Genomic DNA, 18,733 nt, shown 5'->3' with positions numbered 1-18,733 from the left:
ACTTTTTGAGTATATGGTTTGTGTTGCCCCTATCCCTATGTGTCCCCATTGCATCTTATTGTAACTATACATTGTTTGCACTGTTTTCTAATACTATAACTGCATATTTTGGTATTGTGTACATATATCTTGTGTATATTTGCTATCCTCATACTGAGGGTACTCACTGAGATACTTTTGGCATATTGTCATAAAAATAAAGTACCTTTATTTTTAGTATATCTGTGTATTGTGTTTTCTTATGATATTGTGCATATGACACTAGTGGTACTGTAAGAGCTTCACTCGTCTCCTTGTTCAGCCTAAGCTGCTCTGCTAAGCTACCATTGTCTATCAGCCTAAGCTGCTAGACACCCTATACACTAATAAGGGATAACTGGGCCTGGTGCAAGGTGTAAGTACCCCTTGGTACTCACTACAAGCCAGTCCAGCCTCCTACAACATGGCCATATTCGGAGTTACCATTGTGAAGCTACACATAGGTAGTGACCTATATGTAGTGCACGTGTGTAATGGTGTCCCCGCACTCACAAAGTCCGGGGAATTGGCCCTGAACAATGTGGGGGCACCTTGGCTAGTGCCAGGGTGCCCACACACTAAGTAACTTAGCACCCAACCTTTACCAGGTAAAGGTTAGACATATAGGTGACTTATAAGTTACTTAAGTGCAGTGTAAAATGGCTGTGAAATAACATGGACGTTATTTCACTCAGGCTGCAGTGGCAGGCCTGTGTAAGAATTGTCAGAGCTCCCTATGGGTGGCAAAAGAAATGCTGCAGCCCATAGGGATCTCCTGGAACCCCAATACCCTGGGTACCTCAGTACCATATACTAGGGAATTATAAGGGTGTTCCAGTATGCCAATGTAAATTGGTAAAATTGGTCACTAGCCTGTTAGTGACAATTTGAAAGAAATGAGAGAGCATAACCACTGAGGTTCTGATTAGCAGAGCCTCAGTGAGACAGTTAGTCATAACACAGGTAACACATTCAGGCACACTTATGAGCACTGGGGCCCTGGCTGGCAGGGTCCCAGTGACACATACAACTAAAACAACATACATACAGTGAAATATGGGGGTAACATGCCAGGCAAGATGGTACTTTCCTACAGCCGTGGGAAATCAGCAGACACCATGAGAAGTAGCACAAAGAAAACCACTGGTACCCATAACCCGTTTCCTCGGGGCCTTGAAGAGGAGTCAGACATTGTTGCCTTATTGAATTTCAAAAGAGAACGTCAAAATGATCAATTTCCTATACCTTATATTTTGCCCCAGAGGTCACCAGTACCCGAGGCAAAAAGGTATTGTAAAATGGAGGTTAGGTACTCTAGAACTGAGGGTTTACTAGGGTCTTTCAGCCAGAACTGCAGGAGATGAAGGTTGTGAAGTTGAAGTTGACAGTTGGTGAAGTTGACGGTGCCTCTAGTCCTCGCAGTTATACCATTTGAAGGAGACAAGGAGATCCTTAAATGTTGAAGCTGTAGAGGGCCCCTCTCCCTGGAGCCAACTGCCTGCGGTCATAGTATCATGGAACGGCAATGAGTTGTGCCATAGTCGGTGGTACCCCTACAGTGTGGCATCAAAGGATAAGCCTCACTTAATGCTCACTTGGGTACTTGGTATAAGAACCAAACAGGGCCCGCTTACACCCTGTGTCTCTTGGAGGCGTGCAGCACGAGCAGCCCTTGTCGAGCGCAGGCTCTACCGCAATGGTGATGGCAGGGCCGCCAGTTGTTCTACTCATTTCTGCTGCTGCAGATGTCCATGTTCTGCTACCTTTTTGGTTTAAGAGCTGTGGATCCAGGAGGTTTGTCCCTCGCACTTCACAGGAGACCCAGCCCCAATCTCCCTATTGGAGATCAAGTCCAGGTGGTGTTGTCTAGCCAGGAAGGGCCTGCAGCACCTGTCAAAATAACTTATGAGATACTAACAGCTCAACACTACAAATGTGCATAGAGCAGTCAAACAATATTTCAGTCGGTGCTCATTTTGACCACTTTGTTAAGAATGCCTCTCCTGACCAATGAAGCAGGTCGTAGTGCATCAATCCAGAACAGCGCACCAGATGCACAAAACCTCACAAAGGGACATATCTCACTGGGGTAACTGAATTAAATCAATCAATTCACCCCCTCCTCTTTGCGCACACCTAATCCCACAGTCTATTGTACCACCTGTCAGCTGTTACTCATATCAAAAGCTGGATCATTATAATACATGTAACATACATCACTGTCAGTAGCACCATTCCATTCAACTAATGTAGGCAGGACAGCAATATTCACATATGAAAGGCACAATCATTGCAAATCATACATGCACTACATTGGAAACCTGTAACTCAGCTAGGTGGGGCTAAAGTGGAGCTAAGGGTAATATGCATCTATAATGTTTTTGGTCCTTATTTTGCTTCCTCGTTTGAAATTTTTAAATCAGGAAAGGAAACCCCAGTCGAGGTATGTGGGGGGAAATGCTCTCTGCTATGTGTACAACCACATCCTTCTGAAAGAAGAAAGGTAAATTGAAACATAACATAAATCTGTACACAGAAATACAATTGCTCTCCCTCTCGTCACTGCCCCACACTTGCAACATAAACGTCTCCAATTATACTTGAACAATAATATGCAGTAATCAATTTGGAAAACACATGTTAATGGTAATAGCCAACTATCATTGTATAGTCAAGTGTATAATCAATGCATCAAGTCCTTCTCTTATAGTATAGGTGTAACACAGGACATACATTCGGAAATGACATTATAGATCTACTGCTAATATTATATTAATATTTTGTTAATGTCCCTGTATCCAAAGTACCATCCCTGAGGCATTTAATAAGCATGAACAAATAGTTGCTATTGGATAGCTCTTTTAATCACCTATATTAATACCATCTTAAACCGAAATCAGCACTAAACAAATAACATTGACACTTGGTAACTGTGGAATATTCACACAAACTATTTCACCAAACAAATGGTGACCCAAAGGTCAGGAGTAAACAAACGTTACACCTGTATACAGCCAGTATTTTGGGAACACAGCATTGTATCCTATTATTCTACTTCAACACATAGAATATTATATCAAGGTCGGAGGGGTTGGGACCTTGCAGGCATCACCGCTGTCAGAAGTCACCTCTCCTTTCTCGTACAAGCGTGATGTTGTGAAATGCACATGTTCCTTTAAGATAAAATTCAGGCAGGGCAGGACACACACACCAGTCTTTACTCGGTGCACACCGTCTGCAGTTGTCATGTGGCTATACTCTTGCATAGTGCAAAAACACAAAACAGGATGCAATTCATATTCAGCATCCTTATCACCAGAAGAATATTACTAATAGCTGTACTGCAGTACTATATTGCACATCTTGAAGTAGGAATAACTCTATTCTATCATAGGTATGTTCAATACCCAAAACCAGATCAGAAAGTATATAGTTGCAATCTACCAACGCATGAAGGCAATCCATGTCACTGTACATTATATATTGAGATGTACTCCCATAAATTATGAAATCATAAACGGGACATAGACAGACGTATGCAGAAAACACATCTTCTTGTCCATGTTCTGAAACCTAGGAAAAACAGGGATAGAAAATAACTCCTTCCCAACCAATTATATTAGTCATTGATATACACACATATATATATATATATACATATATATATATATCCAAAAACAATGCGGTCAAGTGCTCCTCAACTGGTGCGGCGCATGAGGGCTGACCGAGCCCTCAGTTACTTGTTAAACAAAAAAAGCTGTTGGCGACGCACTCCGTTAAGGTTTAATTCTTAATTTTTCGAGTTTATTCAGTACAACAAAGACAAAACAACACGTTTTGAGTAAACAGTCTTCTTCCTGGTTTCACAGTCCTTTCTCTCTGTCTCCTTTTATACTATCTTAGTCCAGTGACTGATACAATGCATTATGGACATTGTAGTACATTATAAACAATATTCTACTGCTTATATAATTTAACATTGCTCAACAATTACAATCAAATTAGTATACATGTTTAATCACATGGTCACTGTATTTTACACAAATCAATAAGATATATATATAAATATATATATATATACATAAATATATATATATATATATATATATATATATATATATATATATATATATATATATATACACACACACATATATACTCAGATACGTACTTCGCTGAGTCCAGGGTGTATGAGAAATCAAACAAACCTGGAAATTAATAGTATCCAAATACTTATCAGGCATCAACATTCAGCTGTACATTTATTCGTTATTCTGCATTTCAAAGAACCAGGTTAAATCCACCAGATTATCCCATCATCGTGTACACCACACTTGTACTCTGTTACGGTGGGATATGTGGGCTACTGCAACAATCTGTGGCTTTGCGCTTGGAGCCGTGCCCAGAGTCCGTGGTGAGCAGAAATGGGGAAGGTAATCTTAACTGGCACAACAGATGCAGGGACCTTGCACATAAATAGAACATTTGTGCCTAGAGCTGATCAGTGAATGCCAAAGATAAAATTACAACTGTCGTGAAATGATCGTTCTTTCTACTGCAATTCCTTCATGTGGAAAAACAGTAGAAACATTGTATCAATATCATCCGGGCACTGCTGATGGATACATTTGGTAAAAAAAATGCATGCACTCTTCTTTTACCTGCGGAGGAGACGTCACCTGTAACACTGCCTAATCGCACCCAGTTCGTGCTATTCCCCTTTTTTTATTTTCCCACCAATCTATGCATTTCCTTTCACATTCATACTTTGTTTGTGAACTATGAGTGCACTAGGTAAGCACAGTTTCATATCTGGGTAAATGGTGCTTCCTTCTGTGAATTACTGCAGGTCTGTAAGTATATCTACTCGCATTTGTCTGATATGAAAACATACAAAAAGCCAAGGAAAATTTTGCACAATTCACCCTATGTATCCTATACTATATGCGTAACCAGAATGTTTACCCGAAAACAGCACATTCATTGTTTTGTTCAAAACATGTTCCTATAACTAGACATTGTACAAAGTGCAACGCACATTAATTAGGTGGATCCATTAAATAATCCATTATTATTTACAGAAAATCTACTGTTCTCATACAATATAAGCAGTTTTGCCGTTACTACTATAAAATAAAATATATTTTCGACAAACGTGTTGCACTTTGTTTTGCTATTTGCAGTTATTCAGGATGAGGTGAAAATACCCCTTGCCCCTTTTATACTTTAGTTGCACTCACATGACTTCATCATACTGCAGGGGTTTAGGCATCAACTTCTTATTTTCTTTTAACCGTTTATTAAGTGAAACAATCAATGTTACTAACAGGTCACGTATTATTATTATTGCACTAATATATGTTTAGAATGAATATCAATACACCTTAACAGAATTATGTTAACTCAAAAAATCCCAATGTATTTCTATTATTTTCTGATATGATTTACATTTCAGTGCATAGTAACTCTTCTTTTAATGTCTAGAAGTTTTCCATAATTTAACACAACTAAATTATTTGTATTTGCTGTATAAAGCAATGAAGAAATACACAACCAGGGGTATGGAGCTACCATAGACTGATTCCCAGCACATATTGTTTGGGGTCAAGGACAACACGTTTTCATATTTATTTTGTCCTTGTGACATTAGGCCAAACCCTTTGGCTGCCAGTTGGCAGTACCACATTATGGATCGGGTATAGCGCATTGTCTGCGGTTAGGGTAATGCCTGTCCATATGTTAATGATGTTTGCATTAATCGTTCATTATTGCAAAGCCTTTATTAGTAGGGTGAGCACACTCAGAAAATGTAAGGTGCAACTGCATTGCTGACAGTGCTCCCAATATAAACATGTGTGCACACATTTGCAAGGTATATCAATATGAGGCACTGTACAATTCTTCCAGAATGCTTCACATCAGATGCAAATATTTGTAGAAGCTTGAAAGCAAAATTTACCATTCTTTACTTTCAAAATATGCTCACAAAAAATGCAACTAAAAAAGAAACATTTTGCTGAACTACTATGAAATTTTAGGTGCCATTTCTTTGAAGCATCATTTAGTAAAATGTGCGGATGCCTGGTAGTATTTCCAAAATGTATATTCATAATGGAAAAATCAATGTAACTAGTTTCAGCAAGGTTATGGCAAACATGAAAATAAACAAGCATTGGCAAAAAGCACAAAATATTTTTTTCGTCCTCTAAAAGCACACATTGCCATAGTAGTTCAAGGCACAAACAAAACTACTGTGTACCAATATACTCCTTCTGGAAGAGTGTAATTGTTCACCTACAATGAAGCCAGTTGATAAATAGAGAGACAGCGCTCAAGTTACAAAAGGTCTTGGATAACCAGTTAGGGGCAGAATTCTTAAAGAAAATCACAAAGTGTACTCACGGTATCTGCCTTGCATTAGTGCAGATTTACAGCTTTTATGAATGAGCAAGCATTTACAGAAGCAGACCAGGAAGTTGCACTTCTAGAAAATATTTGTAAACGTCATTTTACCAGCAGAAAATATGCATGTGTTTTTACAGGACAAGTAGATTGATGACACAGCCCGTCCCATGGACAAGTAGATATTTTAAAAAAATCCACACCCCGGACAACATATTGTTAACTGAATCCTCCAGTCCCTCAAGACTAAGGCAGTCATTAGGAACATGATGGGAAAGACCGCCGACCACCGTGGCGGCGGTGAACAGAATCCCGGCGGCGGCGGCGGCGAATGAAAACCCGCCATATAATGAACAAAAAACTCAACCCCGCCAAACACTCCCACACTACCACTCCCCGCCAGGACCCTGTCGGCGGGAATCCTGGCCCACCCCATCACCACCAAGCACACCCACATCCTGCCCTCCAAATAATGATGCACAAATCACCTCGGCGGACAGTGGAGGCCGGACGACCATTGGTGGCTGCGACCACCACGGCGGCAAGTGGGCCCAACAGCAACCAGTGAACACATTGGCTAGGCTTAGCACCCACACACCTGACACACATCCCGCACACCATAAAACACCCCCAGGCACACCCCACAATCCCTTGCAAGGAAACCAGGACCAGAAGACGGAGAGCATCAGAACCAGACAGAGAACGCCAGCAGACAGGACACGCATAGTGACCCACACAGGAGCACCCAAACACCGTCCCCAGTCCTGACGCCATCCACCACACTCACCATGTCCCCCCCAAAAAAATCCACGCTTCACCGAAAGGTAGCTAAGGACCATGGTGGACGAGATCCTAAAAGTGGAGCCACAAATATTCGGGTCCGAGGTGCAGCACATACCCATCGCCCGGAAAATGGATCTGTGGCAGACCATTGTCAACAGGCTGAATGCAGTGGGACACCATCCACGCACCAGGGACGACATTCGCAAGAAATGGAACGACCTGCGGGGGAAGGTCCGGGCCATGGCAACCAGGCACCACATCGCAGTGCAGAAGACTAAGGGAGGACCGCCACCCATACCACCCGACTACACCGACTGGGAGGAGAAGGTATTCGCCATCCTGCACCCAGAGGGACTCACTGGACTCACTGGAGGAATGGACTCAGGTAAGTCGTCTACATTTACCCCATTTACACCATACCTGTAATGCATGCACCACCCCACCCATACCCACCTAGACCCACACCCCTCCCAGCCATTACCCACCACATCCACCACCCTGCATCACCCACAACTCACTACCAGGCCCACATCACTCCCGCTGTGCACATCCACCCACCCCTGCACGTACCCACAATGGAATAATAACCCCCACCACAATGTAACGCCACCACTGCCAGTAAATACAATGTCCACCTCACAAAAGGCACACCAGCACTAAATTGCACAGTACAGTCCAGCTCTAACCCTCATGCATATGTAACAAACATTTCTATGTCCCCCAACAGGCACCACCACCCATGCAACCCTAATGGAGGGGACAAGGGGTGCCACAGCATTCCAGGGAGACAGAGGCACATCACAGGACACTGGTGAAGGATCCCTGGACACTGATGAGCAGGCAGGCCCCTCACACAGCCCTGGATGCTCACCATGCAGCAGCCCAACCCAGGAAAACACTGTCACCCCTAACACCCAGTCAAGACCAGCAGGCCAGGGGACCAGTGGACCCAGGGCACAAACAGGTAGAACACAGCAACAGAGGCCACAGTCTCCCACCCCCAACATGCAGGAAGACGAGGGCCCCAGTAATAGTGGCACGACAAGACCTGTGCAGGGGACACAGGCACAGGGGGCTAGGGCAAGGTCAAGTGCCCCAGTAGGTCAGGGGGTAGGGCACCGGATAGATGCAGCAGCCCAGGACGTCATTGCAGAGGTATTGGGGGCATACCAACATACCCAAGACGATGGGCACAGATTGTAACCACCCTGGAGCAAAGTCAGAGGACGCAGCTGGAACACCACCAATAGTCCATGGAGCAGTGGAAAGAACACAATGCCACAATGGCCACCATTGCTGGAGCACTGCTGCAGTTGGTCAACAAACCCTCAGACACCCACACCGGACAAGAGGCCCCACAACAGCCCTGGACAAACAGCAACAGTTGTCCCAAGCATCTGAAACAGCACAGGAAATACCCTCCCAGGAATCACAAGGCCCAACCATGTCACCCCAAGTAGCTCCACAGCAGACGCCCAAACGTAGTCTCAGGCCAAGATATGGCACTGGAAACTCAGCTAAAGACAAGCCCCCTTCCAACAATTGACACTGCTACTACTGCAAAGCAACCATACCACCCATTCTCCAACTGCACTTAGCTGAGGGCTAAATAAAGCACTAAACTACAAATAGGACCCACCTACGATATCAAACAGGCCTGCCACCAAGTCGGTTCTGAGGACACCTAACCATTATGACTTCCATCACTGTACATAGCACATTTCGCTGTATTCCACCAATAAACAACATATCTCACCTGTAACACTGTCTCCTGTCTTCAATGTTGAACAAAGTGGAGTAAAGATGCAACAGGCAGGGATAAACTTCAATGTCAAATTGTGCATGGTGGTGGTACAGTGTATTTCAAAATAGTCAAGAAGGGAATGCTTGTGTTGTTTGTCTGTACCATGCTGAAGAGGTCCATGATTCGCATATCATGACCAATTCCCCTTAGATGACATGGCACACTTACAGTATCATTCACTAACCACATAGACAGGCTGAAGTCCCACACAGTTATTGGAAGTAGAGTTGTATCAGTTGGTTTCTGGAATTGACTTATTCCCCTTCCTTATCCTCACCATCACTCTGCTCACCTCTCTGAGGTAGCTGATCATGACCCATAGCACCCTCCACCTCCAAGAGGGGGATAGAATGTTTCACTGCCACGTTGTGTAGCATGCAGCAGGCCATGACTAACCTACACACCTAATCAGGCCCATAGGCCAGGGAACCCCCAGAGATATGTAGGCACCGGAATCTAGCCTTCAGGAGACCTATAGTACGCTCTATCACCCTCCTAGTATGTCCATGGGCCTCATTGTATTTCCTCTCTGCATCCGTCCTGGGATTCCTCACTGGTGTCAGGAGCCAACGCAAGTTTGGATAGCCAGAATCACCTAGAGAAATGGTCAATACAGAGTCGTCATTGGAACGTCCTTAGTCTGACAGGCTGTTTTTCTGCAATGTGTCAGTTAGTGACAGGCACACTTAACTATGATCCACCCTCTGTCCTCTTGGAGTTGTTCCATCTTTTGTGGCACACTACTGTTCCTCAACACAAATGAATCATGGACAGTACCCGGAAACATGGCATTCACATGGGATATGTACTGGTCTGCAGTACATACCAACTGGATGTTCATGGAGTGAAAGTTCTTCCTGTTTCTGTACACCTGTTCACTCACTCTTGGGGGGATGATCAGTATGTGGGTTCCATTGATGGCACCAATAACATGGGGAATGTTTGCAAAGGCATAGAAGTCTGACTTGATGGCAAGGAGATCAGCACTTTGGGGGAATTGCACATAGGATTTCAGATGTTGTACAAATGCATTCACAAATCTTGTCAGTACCTGGCTGAACATTGGCTGTCAGAGACCAGCACCCATGCCCACTGTCACTTGAAATGAGCCTGTGGCCAGGAAATGGAGTGCGGAGAGCACCTGCACTTCAGTTGGAATGGCATGCTGATTACGATTTCCGGGAGTCAGTGCAGGATCCAGTAATGCACATAGGTCCTGAATAGTTGCACGTGTGAGTCTGTAAGTGATAATGATCTGACGCTCCACCATGGTCCCCATATACACAAGTGGTCTGTACACTGATGGTGCCCTTCCTCGCCACAAGGGTCGGTACCTGTGAGGGGTAAGAACAAGGAGTCATGTGCACACACACTGGCATATTTGCTAAACACATTCACTGCGTTCTTCATAGTAGTGTCTGTACAATAACTGCAACCTGACAGATGTACATTGACATCACTAAGAGGGAACGAGGTAAATCATGTGTGATTATATACTCTATGGATAGAGACATAGGTGCTTCATATGGCTAGTAGGCCCAGCATTGTGAGTAATTTGAATTTCAAGATGCGTAGGTGATGGCAAAATGTCTGCCCAATGTAGTTCTGCCCCTTCATTGTGGAAGTGACCTAAGACCGCTAGCGGTTGACGTCACAGCGTACGGCGGTGTTGACCGATGTTCACACCCTCATTGGCTAACATGGATGCCAATGGGGAATCCTGGCGTATCATGATCGCCGCTGGCGGTGACGGTGCATTCCTCTGCGGAACGTTTGCGCGTTCGTCATCGTGTGATCACTTGACTCCCTGATCCTGTGCGGACAAGTACTCCACTCTGTGTACTGCTGTGGCCTGCCTCTGGCTATGGATGTTCCATGTGGTGCAGGGGAAAAGGCCCCGGCCTTCACCCAGGAAGAACTAGAGAAACTGGTGGAAGGGGTCATGCCCTTGTACGGCAGAATCTACAGCCGGCCAGAGGTACAGGTGAGTCCGGGTTTGGGGGGCACTGTGTGTGTAATGGATGGAGTGGATTGCTCAGATGTGCATTCCTGTGAGCCAGGATGGGGCTTGGTGCATGGAATGCTGCGTGCTACTGTCCTGCATGTCTGGGAGTACTGTCTGTCCCATGTCTAACAATCACAATCAGCCAGCTATTGCCATTGTGCAGGTGCCTGGCCTCTGTGTTTCTTCTCTGTGTCTCCCTACTAGCCCAGCGCCCACCAGAAGAGGGCACATTGGCATGCCATCGCCAAGGAGGTACGGACCCTGGGGGTCTACAACCGGCAGAGCACCCACTGTCGTAAGAGGTGGGAGGACCTGCGGCGCTGGGCGCGGAAGATCAGTAAGGCTCAGCCGGGGAAGTCCTCCCAACGTGTTAGGGGGGCCCGTCGGGCACTGACCCCCCTCATGCAAAGGATCCTGGCGGTGGCGTACCCAGACCTGGATGGGCGCTTGAAGGCTGCACAGCAGTCACAAGGGGGTGGAAGAATACTTCAGCCTGGAAGAATGAGTGTGTGTGCAATAGGGCTCATGGTGCTTAGAGCAGGGTTTTTGACTGGTGTCCAGCTACTGTCTGCTCCCCAAAGGGTGTAGGGGTGACCCTGTCAGGTTTCACCTACCTCAGCTTCAATGCAATGACAGGATATGGTTGTAGGTCAGTATACTGCTCTGTAGTCAGGGCCATGGTCATGGGCCTAGTGCACGGTGCTGCCTGTTGGGTGTGTCTGCTGGGTAGGTGTATGCCATTGTGTATCAGCATTCAGCTACTTACAAGTGTCTCTCCTGTTTTGTCTCCCCATCCCTGTTCTCTTTTGTGTGTATGGTACAGCATCAACATCAGGCGAGGGAGCGGAGGCACCGGCTAGTGGGGAGACAGCGGCCCACGGATCCTCAGAGGCAGAGACAACGTACGCCCAGGGAACCAGTGGGTGGGAGGGCGAGGGGACTTCCACTGGGGAGGCTACTACCACAGGGGGTAGTGACTCTGAAACCTCCTCCGATGGGGGTCCTCCGGTGGTGGTGGACACTAGTGGACAAATCACGACCGTGAGATCTTCCACCACCACCCATACCATCAGCGCCCCCCCCCTTTTGCTCCCCACCGAGTTGTCTGTGCCCGCCCAACCAGAAAGGTGGGCGTCTCCTTCACCCCAGGCACCTCCTCCCCTGCCCCAGTCAGCCCTGCTGCCCTCACAGAGGAGGCTATTGACCTCCTGAGAACCATCTCTGTAGGGCAGACAACCATCGTCAATGCCATCCAGGGGCTAGCATCAGAGGTGCAGCAGACTAATGCCTATCTGGATGGCATTCACGGTGCTGTGTCAGCCCTACAGAGATCTTTTCAGGCTCTGGCCTCCTCTTGGACGGCAGCCAGTTTCCCTGGCCATTCCGTCCCCCCTCCAACCTCCTCTACCCCTTCCAGCACCCCACTCCTTTCACCCGTCCAAGGCACACATTCAGACAAGCAGTCAAGCACATCAACTCACAAGAAACACACTTCCAAACACAAGCACCACACATCCCACCACAAGCATTCACACTGCCAACAGACACCTGCACACACAATAACGTCCACTTCCCCCAGTGTGTCCGCCTCTTCCGCCTCCCTGTCTGTCCCCTCTACATGCACACCCGCATGCACTGCACCTTCACTCACTGTTACTGCGCCTCTTCCTGCACTCACCACAATAGCAGACAGCCATACATGCACCCCATACACCACACCTGCACCTACCACCTCCACTGTAGTTGACACGTGCAGCACACACACCCGACTTGCAGACACCCACCCAACATACATCCACACTAGCGGTCTGTTTTCTCCCACTGTAAAAAAAAAAAACCCACCTCCCAAAACACTCTAATGCACCAAGACACCCACCCATCAGACATCCACCACACCACAGCATACTGAGCCGTCACGGGCACCTACTACACGCACACCTACACCCCATACATCAACTCCCTCTGCCTCCACTCCCACGCCCTCATCCACACCCACCCCAATGGCTCCCAAAAAACGTTTCCTCTCCCGTGTAGACCTGTTCGAACCCACTGGCCCACCCCGTCTTGTCCCGAAACGTGCCCACCTCCTTGCCCTTTCCGCTCCTTCCATATCGCAGCCCACCCCGGTCCAGCCTTCCCATTCCCGTGCCCCTTTTCCAGTTAAGAAGGCCCGCACAGATCCTAAGGCATCCTGCTCCGCCCGAGCCAAACAGCCCCCACCCCCTTCAAAGGAGAAGTCCACCCCCCCTCCAACCTCCTCACGCAAGTCTAGGGGCCAGATGTACCAAAGGATTTTACCCATTCTGTGTCTATGGGAAAAAGCTTTCGTACATATGGCCCTAGGTCCCACCCCAGCCGTAAATCCACACATCCACCCTCCCACCCCCATTCCTTGAGGTGCCTGGATCCCCCTATGGTGCCCTGTTGAGTGGAGTACCCAGCACTTGTGGGAGTCAGGTGTGGCCAAGGACAATTGACTGTTTATGGACTGGCCATTGGCCCTGTTAGCATAATTTAGCTCACTGAGCTACTGAAGAAAGTTTCTGTGTGGCCTGTGTTTGGGCTGCACGCAGTTCCACCCTGGTGTTTGTTTAAATAATTTATTGCTGTGGTGCTATTGTATGTCCTATGGCCAAGTTGGAGTGGCCTTCGGTCGGGTATATCCCTCTTGGTGTGGGGTGTCTGACTATTGCTGCTGGGAAGGGTTGGGGGGGGCTTTGCGGGTGGGTGGAGTGGTTGGGTATGTAACTTTGCCCTTTCCTCCCTTGTTTTGTAGGTTGCGGTACTTACCGTCGTCGTCTTCGTCGGCGGTTTCGGACATGTAGATATATGGCAAGGAGCAAGGCTGGCATGATCTGCAGCTCTCTGTCCATGGCTGCCGCTGCATGTTTTGTTGACCTCCGGTGGGTGTTTCCTTCTATTTGTTTCATTTCCCCCCTGGCTTTGTGTGGCGGTGGTTCCCACCCCGGAATTGGCGGCGGGATGGTGGTTCATAATTTGATGGGCGGGTTGGGCCTTTCCGACGGCCTGTGGGCGGTCTCTGCTGTCGTCAGTGGAACTCCTTTCCTGGCAGTGGGTGGTGCGCGAGATGCATAACTTTCGTTTGGTTCATTATTTGGTGGTCCGGACCGCTCCTCTGTTGGCGGTTTCTACCGCCACCGCCAGCGGTGCGGAACGGACCACCATGTTCATAATCAGGGCCTAAATGTGTTCATTGTAAGAATGTTGGCAACCTTTGCATGGGTCAAAATATTTTTCAATGTAACCCCTACATAAGAAAGTTCTTATTTGTTGTACACTATCCAGAGCTGTACAGTAAAACACCTCCATAAGGATCTTAACCTAAAGCCACTGACAAGTAATGAAGTCAGAAGCTTTTGTCTTATTATGTGTGATGACTTAACACTTAAACTTACATTCCTACAGTGTGTAAGCATGTTACAGCCATCTCTTGTCTACTTGCAAACCTTTCCCATACTAAGTCTAGTGCCAAATGTTAGTGTAGTAATTGCAGTAGTGGTCACATATTTCAGGCCAGTGTATCACTTTCTTATAATCCTCTCATAAATCCCTTGGTACACTAATGCTAAACAATGTATCCAGATCCCTCTAAAGGATCGTGTGATGTGCACACCCCTACCTGGTCAGCTGAGTCATTATCAGAACTCTGCTGACACTTTGATCAGCCTTGGCACCAATACACCCTTTTATTTCAGTTGATGTCTGTTCTTATTTGTCTCTGTTTTCTGATGGTGTGAGCTACTTCCTCTTTTACTTCTGCTAAGGAATAACTGTCTAATTCTTTCATAAGGTCTATTACTTTTTTTTTCCACTTCCCCATCCATCAACCACCACGCTAGGGTGCGGCTTCCGCGTTCCTTCTCTGCCTGCTGCTGTGCAGCCAGCTCAGAGTGCTTGGTCCCTGTTGTGGTGCCCTCCTGCCTATCAAAACATCCTCAGTCAAAATCTATGTGTTTGTTCCTATGACAATGCACTTGCCACAGGAAGAGAGCTTAGAAAGCCCCTCTTCTCTAAGTATTTCTTCCTCCAATCTTCCCTGCCCTTGTCTCCCCCCCACACTCTGGAGGACACTGTTCTTCAATTCATGCAGTTCTCTGTATATCTTATCCTCCACATACAGGACAGCGCCTCATTCAAGCGGCATTGTAAAGCACAACACATGTCCGCAAAAGCCACAGTAACGATACTGTCAGATTCCTTGCAATGCCAAAATACACCCACTTGAAGAGGCACTTACCAGAATCGAACAGACATCCAAAACTGAACAGTATGGAAAACAATACAATGCTACAATGAGATAAAAGGCAACATGCAATACACAGGATCTATAAAAGAATCTAAGTGCCCCTCCCGCCACCTACCTTTTGTGCCCAGGGCCAAAAAGCCCCTGGGGACAATCCAGAGGCCCACGGGCACCTGTTCCCTAACTTCTTTCGCATCTGAGGGGAGGCCTTCCTCCTCAGTAGGAGGCTGCCCTGGTTTGTAGTGCGTACCAGAGGTATTTAAACCTTATACCAGGTCCAGTTATCCCTTATTAGTGTATGCAGTCAGTGTCTAGAAGCCAGGCTCTCTAGGGGTAGCTGTGGATGAGCAGCCAAGGCCTAACTACGAGACATGCAAAGCTCATGCAATAGCACTGTAGCTAAACAGTACATACACACATGAAAGGTAATAATCAGTGGTACAAACATAAAGGTACTTTATTTAGGTGACACATTTGCCAAATATACCTTATAGACTATACTCCCTTAAGAGGTAATTAATATATACACTAGTATCCAAAAACAGGAAAGTACACAGTTAGAAAACAGTGCAAATAGTGAAAATCACAATAGTTAGAAATAGCTATAGGGGGAACACAAACCATATACTAAGAAAGTGGAATGCGAAAGTCGGTTTTCCACCTAGGCAAGTGCAGTGTGTAGAGGGGCACTGGGAGCGTAAGAAAACACCAAAGGTAAGTAATAGAACTCATCCCAGAGCCCAGGAAAGTAGGAGTAAATCATAAGGAACTTTCCTACTACACAGAAGAAAACAAAAAAGAAGATTATGCAAGAACCAGAAGAGACTGTAAGACACCAACAACGGATTCCTGGACCTGAAGACTTGTGGAAGAAGGGGACCAAGTCCAAGAAGCACAGAAGAGCCCAGGAAGACCAGGAGCCCCTGCTAACCCGGAAGAAGGTGCAAAAGTGGAACCACTGGTGGAGAACAACAACCAGTACTGCAACCAAGAAGATGGATGCGGGTTCCTGGTTGGTGCAGAAGATGTTCCACACTGGATGGGTGGTTGCAGTCTGGCTTACATCACAGGATTCTGGCAACAAGCCTTGGCAAACGTAAGGCTTGCGGTTGGGGGAAAATGGCGCAGCCCGTGACCAGGAAGGACCAGGTTGACTCTACCCAGAAGGGGGAGTCATAGGGGGTCCTGAGTAGTCCAGAGAGCCCTCAGGTGACCAGACAGCACGACTAGGAATCCCACAAGACGAGGGCAAAGAATGTGCAAATGGAGAGCCATGCAGCACAACAACAAAGGGTCCCACACCACCGGAGAATATCACAGGAAGCTGTGCATCGCAGGAGGGAGTGCTGGGGTCCAGAGATGTGCTGTGCATGAAGAACTTCATGGAAGGTTGCACACAAGCCTTGGTAACTGCAAATCATGTGATGCACGGGGAAGGAAAGCCCTTATCTCCACCAAAGTTGGACGCCAGGATCGTCAGGACCACTTCAGTCCACCACCCGTGTCGCTGGCTCCAAGCACTTCACCAGGAGAGTGAACCCAAGCCACCAGTCATTGCTGCAGAGGGTACCTGCTGGAGCAGGGAAGTGATACCTTCACTTCTAAGGAGATTACTTCGCTCTTCTGGTGCAGGCTGAAGACTGGGAGCCCTCTGAGGATGCACAACCGGGAACCAGTTGCAGATGCTGGCAGGAGCTGAAGACACAGTGTTGCAGAAGCCTTCCTGGCTTCTTTCTTGCAGTTTTGTAGAGTTCCTGGTGGTCCATATGCAGTTTATTTGGTGAGAAGATGAAGTAAAGGATGCAGAGGATTCCTGCTGGAGTTTTGCAATCTGAATCTGAAGAACCACTCAGAGGAGAAACCCTAAATAGCCCTGAAAGAGGGATTGGTGACCTAACCAGGTAAGCATCTATCAGGGGAGGGCTCTGACGTCACCTGCTGGCACTGGCCACTCAGATGTTCCCAGAGTTCCCTGACCATCCCGAAAACAAGGCGACAGAACCCAGGGACCCTCTGGAGGAGCTCTGAGCACCACCCCTGGGGTGGTGATGGACAGGGAAGTGGTCACTCACCTTTCCTTTGTCCAGTTTCTGCACTAGCTCAAGTGCCCTGGGGAAGTTTAAGAGGAGGTCTGAGTCTTTGAGGCTCCCTGCCAGGTGTTACAGTTCCTGCAGGGGGGAGGTGTGAAGCACCTCCACCCAGAGCAGGCTTTTGTTTCTGTCCTCAGAGAGCACAAATGCCCTCACCACATGGGTCAGAAACTTGTCTGTTGGGGACAGGCTGGCACAGACTGGTCAGCCTTACACTAAAGGGTTGGGTAAAATACAAGGGGCATCTCTAAGACGCTCTCTGTGTGCATTTTTCAACAGATCCAGCACTGGCATCAGTGTGGGTTTACTGAGCTCAGAAGTTTGATACCAAACTTTCCAGTCTTCAGTGAAGCCATCATGGAGCTGTGAAGTTCGAAATGACAAACTCCCAGCCCATGTACTCAATATTGCTACACTGTGCTTAGAGGGTCCAAGAATGGGCTTAGGCACCGTAGGGGCATATTGTTCATGCAGCTATGCCCTCACCTCTGGTATAGTGCACCCTGCCTTAGGGCTGTAAGGCCTGGAAAGGGGTGACTTACCTATGCCACAGGTAGTGGTTTGTAGGCATGACACCCAGAGGTGGGTGGTTTGTTGACTTTACCTTTTTCTCCCCACCAGCAGACACAAGCTGCAATGGCAGTGTGCATGTGCTTGGTGATGGGTCCCTACGGGTGGCACAATACATGCTGCTGCCCATAGGGACCTTTCCTGGTCACAGAGCCCTTGGTACCACTGGTACTTTTTACAGGAGACTTAGCTGTGTGCAAGGGGAGTGCCGATTGTGGAAACAATGGTTCAGTTTACGGAAAGAACACAGGTACTGGGGCCTGGTTAGCAGGATTCCAGCACACAGTCAGTCAGTCATGGTTGCATCAGATATCAGGCAAAAAGTGTGTGTGTGTGGGGGTAACCATGCCAAAAGGGGCACTTTCTGACAGGCAGCACAGCTAATGGCAGTTAACCACTAAGTCAATCTCCCAGAGGGGGAACCTGCATATGGAATGGACAGAAACAATATGAGATTCAGTGGCCATCTCAGACTCATATACGGAGGTCCCAGTGCTGCACCTACACCTACCCCCACCGCTAATACAGTGGCTCTCTGGCACACTGTACTTCACAACATGGGGTGGAGGGACAGGATCACACAGGCCACCCCCCTGTGGGATCCAGCATGGTTAGGCAACCTGGCTACTGACAGAGGGTTTAATGAATGGGACTTGATAGGCCTGTCACAAGTAGGTGATTTGTGGAGTCAGGAAGACATGCTTCCTTTCATAGACCTGCAAGAAGTGAACCAGCTGGCCCCTTCCAAGCTCTTCCGACATTTACAGATTAGGAATGCCCTCTGGAAGGCAATTCCC

This window comes from Pleurodeles waltl, chromosome 4_2 (genome assembly GCF_031143425.1).
Source record: "Pleurodeles waltl isolate 20211129_DDA chromosome 4_2, aPleWal1.hap1.20221129, whole genome shotgun sequence".
In the NCBI taxonomy this organism is placed as follows: Eukaryota; Metazoa; Chordata; class Amphibia; order Caudata; family Salamandridae; genus Pleurodeles; species Pleurodeles waltl.
The sequence above is the reverse complement of the archived record's forward strand: the minus strand, read 5'-3'. Positions refer to the sequence as shown.